This window comes from Myodes glareolus, chromosome 4, assembly GCF_982192425.1.
Source record: "Myodes glareolus chromosome 4, mMyoGla1.1, whole genome shotgun sequence".
NCBI classification, from domain to species: domain Eukaryota; kingdom Metazoa; phylum Chordata; class Mammalia; order Rodentia; family Cricetidae; genus Myodes; species Myodes glareolus.
In genome coordinates this window covers 30,286,245-30,292,244 of record NC_142029.1, presented here as the reverse complement: position 1 = coordinate 30,292,244, position 6,000 = coordinate 30,286,245, and the positions used below count along the sequence as shown (strand labels likewise).

At 46.2% G+C, this 6,000-nt stretch overlaps 1 protein-coding gene across 1 annotated transcript in view; it reads right to left on the bottom strand.

The window, feature by feature from the left end:
- Nucleotides 1–4,625: 4,625 nt before the first annotated feature.
- The window catches only part of Aldh1a2 (aldehyde dehydrogenase 1 family member A2), an 81,497-nt gene continuing 80,122 nt past the window's right edge, over nt 4,626–6,000 (bottom strand). The window contains exon 14 of the mRNA XM_048424040.3: nt 4,626–5,239. The gene's annotated coding sequence lies outside the window, so the exon portion shown is untranslated. The remainder of the gene's footprint in view (nt 5,240–6,000) is intronic.

The following is a 6,000-nucleotide window of genomic DNA, read 5'->3' as shown; positions in this document are numbered from 1 at the left end:
AGTTTGACCCCAGATCCTATGTAAAAAGCTGTGAGACACACGAGTCCACTGGTCAGGCAGCCTAATGGAATCATTAGGTTCCAGGTCAACGGGGGACCCTGTCAAAAAAAATGAGGCAGGCGACACCTAAGGAATGGTACCCAGAGTTGTCCTCTGGCCTCCACATGCACACACACACACAGGCACATACCTGCACACACATGGGTACCTGCATACACATGAACACATGCACACACAGAAGGGAAGAAACAGGGTGAGAGGTTCTTGTCCAGCTTCTTCAGCTACCACGTAGAAGGGGCAGCTCTTTCCATGGCTTCCATCTCCTCCCCCATGGGCTCTCATGATCATTATCACCCCACCTGCTCCAGAGGAACAGGAGGAAGAAGCAACCTCAGTAGTCCCAAGACATGTAGAATGTGTGACTCTAAACAGATACCTGCCCATCCATTGGACATCAGACTTCATGCTGTCTCAGCCATCTGTGAGGACCCTGGCTCTCTAAACTACATTCCTCAGGGAAGCCTTGGGTGAGAGAAGCTTCTGTCAGGAGACCAGACTGCTTCTGAAGACTTCACCCAGTAAGAGGAAAAAGGGGGTGGAGGCTGGTTCGATTGTCACACAGGTTTGAGCCCTGTGTGCTCCGTACACTGCTCAGCCATGCCGGAGGGTCATTGCAAGATCTAGAGGCTCTGAGTGTCCTAGATACAATGCTCACCCCTGGACAGGCTGGAGGGGGAACGTGGGGGACCTCCTGGAGTAGCACAAGGTCCCTTTCCTCCCAGTGACCTCTAGATGCTGAGCTAGATTGAGATGAAGGTCGGCTTGCCTGGCAGCCTTTGATGTGAAACTGCTTGGATGAGGTTTGCATTAATCTTTGACCAGGTCTGGCTGGGCCACCGCTGCAGGGCTTGAGCACTCTACAGCCTCCGACCTTTGGGACCCCCTTGTGTCTCAAACTCAGTCCTGAACTATTATCAAGTGGGCTGCAGCTGCTTGATTTGTGTGTGTGTGTGTGTGTGTGTGTGTGTGTGTGTGTGTGTGTATGTGCACGCACGAAGGCCAGAGAAAAATCTCAGCTGTCATTTCTCAGGAGCCATTCAACTTAAGTTTTTTGGGAGTCTTCATGGAACCTGAAGGCTGGAACAGTTGACCAGCCAGACCCAAGTATCCATGTGTCTCATGGCCTTTTCTTTAAATGTAGGAATTGGGATTGAACTCAAGTCCTTATGCTTACAAGCAAACACCTTAAACATTTCCCCAGTCCAAAGGTCCTAACAGGTTTCTTTCTTTTTTAAGGTTTTTTTTTAATTTTTTTTTTTAGATTATAACAAGCATTGCATAATTTCCCTCTTTCCTTTCCTCCTTCCAAACTCTCTCATGTACCCCTCCTTGTTCTTTCAAATGCACGGCCTCTTTTTTTTCATTAACTGTTACATTGTGTGTGTGTGTGTGTGTTTGGGGAATATATTAAGATTAGGAATACACAGAAACATATATACGTGTATTTGTTTCTGTATATGTGCACATGTGTATCATGTATTTCTCTCTGTGTGTTTCAACCTGCTCAGTCTGTATATGTTACTTATATGTAGGTTTTCAGGACTGACTACTTAGTATTTGAGAACCAATTAGTGTGCTCTTCCTTGGGAATATCTGTTTCTCCAATCCTCAGCATTCCTTGGTTGCCTGTAGTTTTTTGTTTTTATTTATCTTTTTTTTTCTTCGAAGGTTGAGTCCTTTTGGGCTTTCCCCATTCATGCCAGCATGTCTACCAGCGTCATTCTTGTTCAGTTCTCTTAGGCAGCCAATTGGTGAGATTTTAGGGGCGTAGCTCTAAGAGGCCTAGGAGACAGCCTTACAGCAAACTTCCTGCTCCTCTGGCTCTTACGAACTTTCAGACCTTTCTTCTGCAAGGATCCATGAGCCTTAGGCACAATGGTTGTCTTATAGTTGTATCAGTGGGGACTGGGCTCCACAACTGCATTTTGATTGGTTGTGATTTTCTGTAATAGTCTTTGTTGTAGAAAGGTTCCTTGATAAGGGTGAGGATAACCCTTACCTTTGGGTGTAAGGACAAACACATAGACCGTGGTTAGGGATTGTGCCGGTTTTGAAAATTGGTGGTTATAGATTCTCCTCCAGGATTCATGACTTCACCAGTCCTGGGTAGTAGTCAGTCAGGTTTCTAGTACTAGGCATGAGCTCCCTTTTGTGAAGAAGGTCTTAAGTCAAATTGAAGATCTATTTTTTTTTTTTTTTTAGCACCAGATGGCTTAATTTCTTTTCACCATGCTCTCCTTAGTCTGTGTCTAGAGGTAGGCTTATGGTTTTAGATTCAATGTTTGGAGCAGTATAAAGGGCAGAACAACTCCAGCCTCCTGGATGAACAGTTCTCCAGGCCCTGCCACACCTGAGCTAAAGGCCAGATTTCTGGGGCCCTAGGAAAGCATCTTCTGTGATTCTAGAGAGATTTGTCCAGCTTGTGGGTTGATGCTGAATCTATCCCAGTTCCTTCTTGTTGGCCACTGAGAGTAGAAACTTCTGGCTCTACCCGTCCATACAGCACACATGCCACGAAAGTACTTGGGGCCTCATGCCATGAAGCAAGCATTTCACTGTGCCGTCTCTCTAACTGCTTCTTATTTGCCTTCCAACCCCTCCGACACAGTGCTGCTCTATTCGTTTCATCACACCGGCACTCAGCTAGTGCCATGGGCAAAGTTGCAAAACTAGGACGGAGCTGAGCTATAAAAGCTGTACCACCTTGGGAAGGGGCTTGTGAGATGGTAAAGAAAGCCACAGTTGGCTGACTTACTTTATGCTGTGAGATTTGCAAGGTAACAGGCCCAACTAGCTTGTCTGTATACCCATCACCTTGCCAGTGTCTAGCATGGCGAATGAACATTTGTGGAGAGAATCACAAAGTGGGACGAGAAGGCTTTCCTCACAGGCTACTCCTCTGACTACAGCCTCTGGCTATTGCGCTGGGTGCCCCTCCCCTTGGCCTTGTTCCATTCTGCTTACTCAGTGTCAGTCCTTCCATGTGTAGGGTATAGAAAGTCACCCAAGCAAAGTCCCTTTTCTCCAATACTTGCTCGAAAGTTTAATCTGGATATTTCTGGATCAACCACAATATCCATGTCCGAAGCCCTAAGTCAAGATCTACCCCTACAACTTCGATCCATGCCTCAGTTTCTGGGGAGTGGCCATTTATCTCCCTTCTGACTTGCCTTTGAAACAATCATTATTTTCTTCTTTTAGATTCATTCAAATGGTGGTAGCTTCTTTTCGTTCCTTCCTCTCCATCCTTAGGACCCACACTAGTTTTGTATCAGACTCTCTTTCTCTGACCTTGGCTACTGTCACTCTATAGCAAGTCCACTTCCAGGGCCTCTGGCTGGGCCTGTTGCCTGCATGCTGGACCTGCCTGACCAACCTGTTAGTCTTGCCAGGCTTGCCTCACCTCTGTCTCTGTAAGGTTTTGCTTTCAGCAAGACTGCTCTCCCATACTAACCTTAGCCATACTGCACATATGCGCGCGCGCGCACACACACACACACACACACACACACACACACACACACACACACACTCGGAATAACTGTGTTCCAAAGGATTCATCACCCTAGGCCTTTCTCTTGCTTCATCTACTTGATGTGAGGCCAATTCATAGGAGCGTGGCCTTACATCTGCTTCTGGCCCATGGGGCTCCATTTCCATATTCCATTTGTTCCTATAAGGGCCACAGCAAGGAATCCCACCCAGTCCAGAGCAGAGCATCTCTATCTAACTCCAGTTTGCTTTGGGCAAAGCCATTGGTTCATGTTTTGTCTCTTTTGACCAGAACCTCGACAGAGATTCTGAGGGTTGAAAGTGAGGGGTGTGTAAGTCCTAAGGGTGAGACCCATTCCCCAAAATCTTCACTCTGAGGCTGATGTAAAGGCTCAGCAGGTAAAAGTGCTTGTCACATAAGCCCAACTGCCTGAGTCTGATTCCAGAAACACATGGTGGAAGAAAAAACCACTCCAACACGCCTCATCATGTGCTCTGGCATGTGCATTCCTATCCCCACGTCTCTCTGTCTCTCTGTCTCTGTCTCTCTCTCTCTCTCACACACACACCAAATGAAATTTTAAAAAAACCCAAGCTTATTATAAGTAAAAGAGTGGACCCCGAGAGCACAGAGGATTTCAGTAAGCTCTAGGCAGCAGTGCCGTCCGACTTACAGCCGAGAAGGATCCCATCAGCTTTCCAACCTTCGATTTTCCTTCCCTTTGGTAAAAGTGCAGCTACTGAGAAACGCCCCGCAGCAGGAGCCCCAGTGGTGAGCTCAGGGAGCTCAGGGTGTGTGAGTTCCACATCATAGATTCCTTTGAGGTTTGTCCCCAAACCTGAAGTTTACATATGTCTATATTTATGTGCCACAGAAAACTGTAAACACACAAGTTTTAAATAGTGTCAGAGCACAAGTTTGTTTGTTTAACCTTAATGTATTCTATAAAATACCCTCCCAGACTTCGGCTCAGTCACGTAAGAGTACGCCCCAGCCAAAAATCCCGGCTAAGAAGGAAAGACAAAAATGGGCTCAGTGGGACAGACTCACAAACACAAACAGTCCCGAGGTATACACAATATAAATGCTTTATTGCTAGCACAGAGGTTTCTTTTGAAGTAAATTAAAAGTCATAAATCTTCATTTTCACATTCTACACTGTGGTTTGAAGGGAACTAGCTGGTTAATGGTGTGTTCACGTGGGTGCGCTGCAGGAAGAGCTCGAAGCGCATGTCAGGGCTCTGTCTGTTGAGCACATTGTCGTTTGTCAGTAACAGTGAGGAGAACTTGTTTGAAAATATGTAGACAGACAGGTTATAAATAGAAAACTGAAAACTGGTTTGGTTAGAAAGTGGAAAACCGTTAAATAGAGAAGACGATAGATAGGTGCCCATATTCTACACCTAGATTATATTTGGCATTATTAAATAAATGTTGTTTACCCAGGTTAGAGACTGGCTTCAATTTGGCAGCTGGGGAGAGAAGGGAAGGAAGCCAGCACTGCCCACACCAAATGAGGTTCACTGGAAGGCAGAGGGAATGGAGGGATGGGGAGGAAGGAGTGTCAGGCTTGCTTCACACCTCCTCCCTGAAGGCTGAAGCTCACTAGTTGTGTGTGGATGAGCGGGCCACAGGGCATGACAGATGAGGCCTGGTGGGACGTGGTAGTCTTGGCATACTGGTGCTCTGCAAATAGAGAAGGGAATCATCAAGCTGAGCCATTGATAGCAGATTCCAGGCACCGTGTCATAGGCACCGTGGGCCCAAACCAGATAGCACTGGAGTAGCCAGTACTGGTACAATGGGGATGAGGATGCAGAAGAGGCCACGACTCTGACTCCAGCAATAACTCACTTCTCAAGACTTGCCAGCTGGCTTTGGAAACAGTCATTCTTCCAAGACCTCTGGCATTGCTAGTTTCCTGAGTCTACCTGAACTGTTTCAGTTAGTCTTAAGATCAGCTTTGGAAAATATCTCATTCATCAGTGGAAACAAGGGCTGTGGTCCTTGCTCTATTCCAGAATAATCAAGAATTTCACACACAGACACACACACCACACAGATTATCTCCAAACCATGCAGTAAGCTCAGGAACTATGAAGTACATGTGATGACCTGTTACCTTCATTGCCATCTATCTATCTAGTGGTTCTCAACCGTCCTAATACTAGGACCCTTTGATATAGTCCATCATGCTGTGGTGACCCCTAATCACAAACGTATTTTCATTGCTACTTCATATCTGTAATTTTGCTACTGTTATGAATCATAATGTGTTATCTGTGTTTCCCGATGGTCTTAGGCAACCCCTGTGAAAGGGTCATTTGGCTTCCAAAGGGGTCATGACCCTCAAATTGAGAACTGCTGCTCTAAAAACACACACACACACACACACACACACACACACACACACACACACACACTGCAGAAAGCTAAGAAACTGTGAA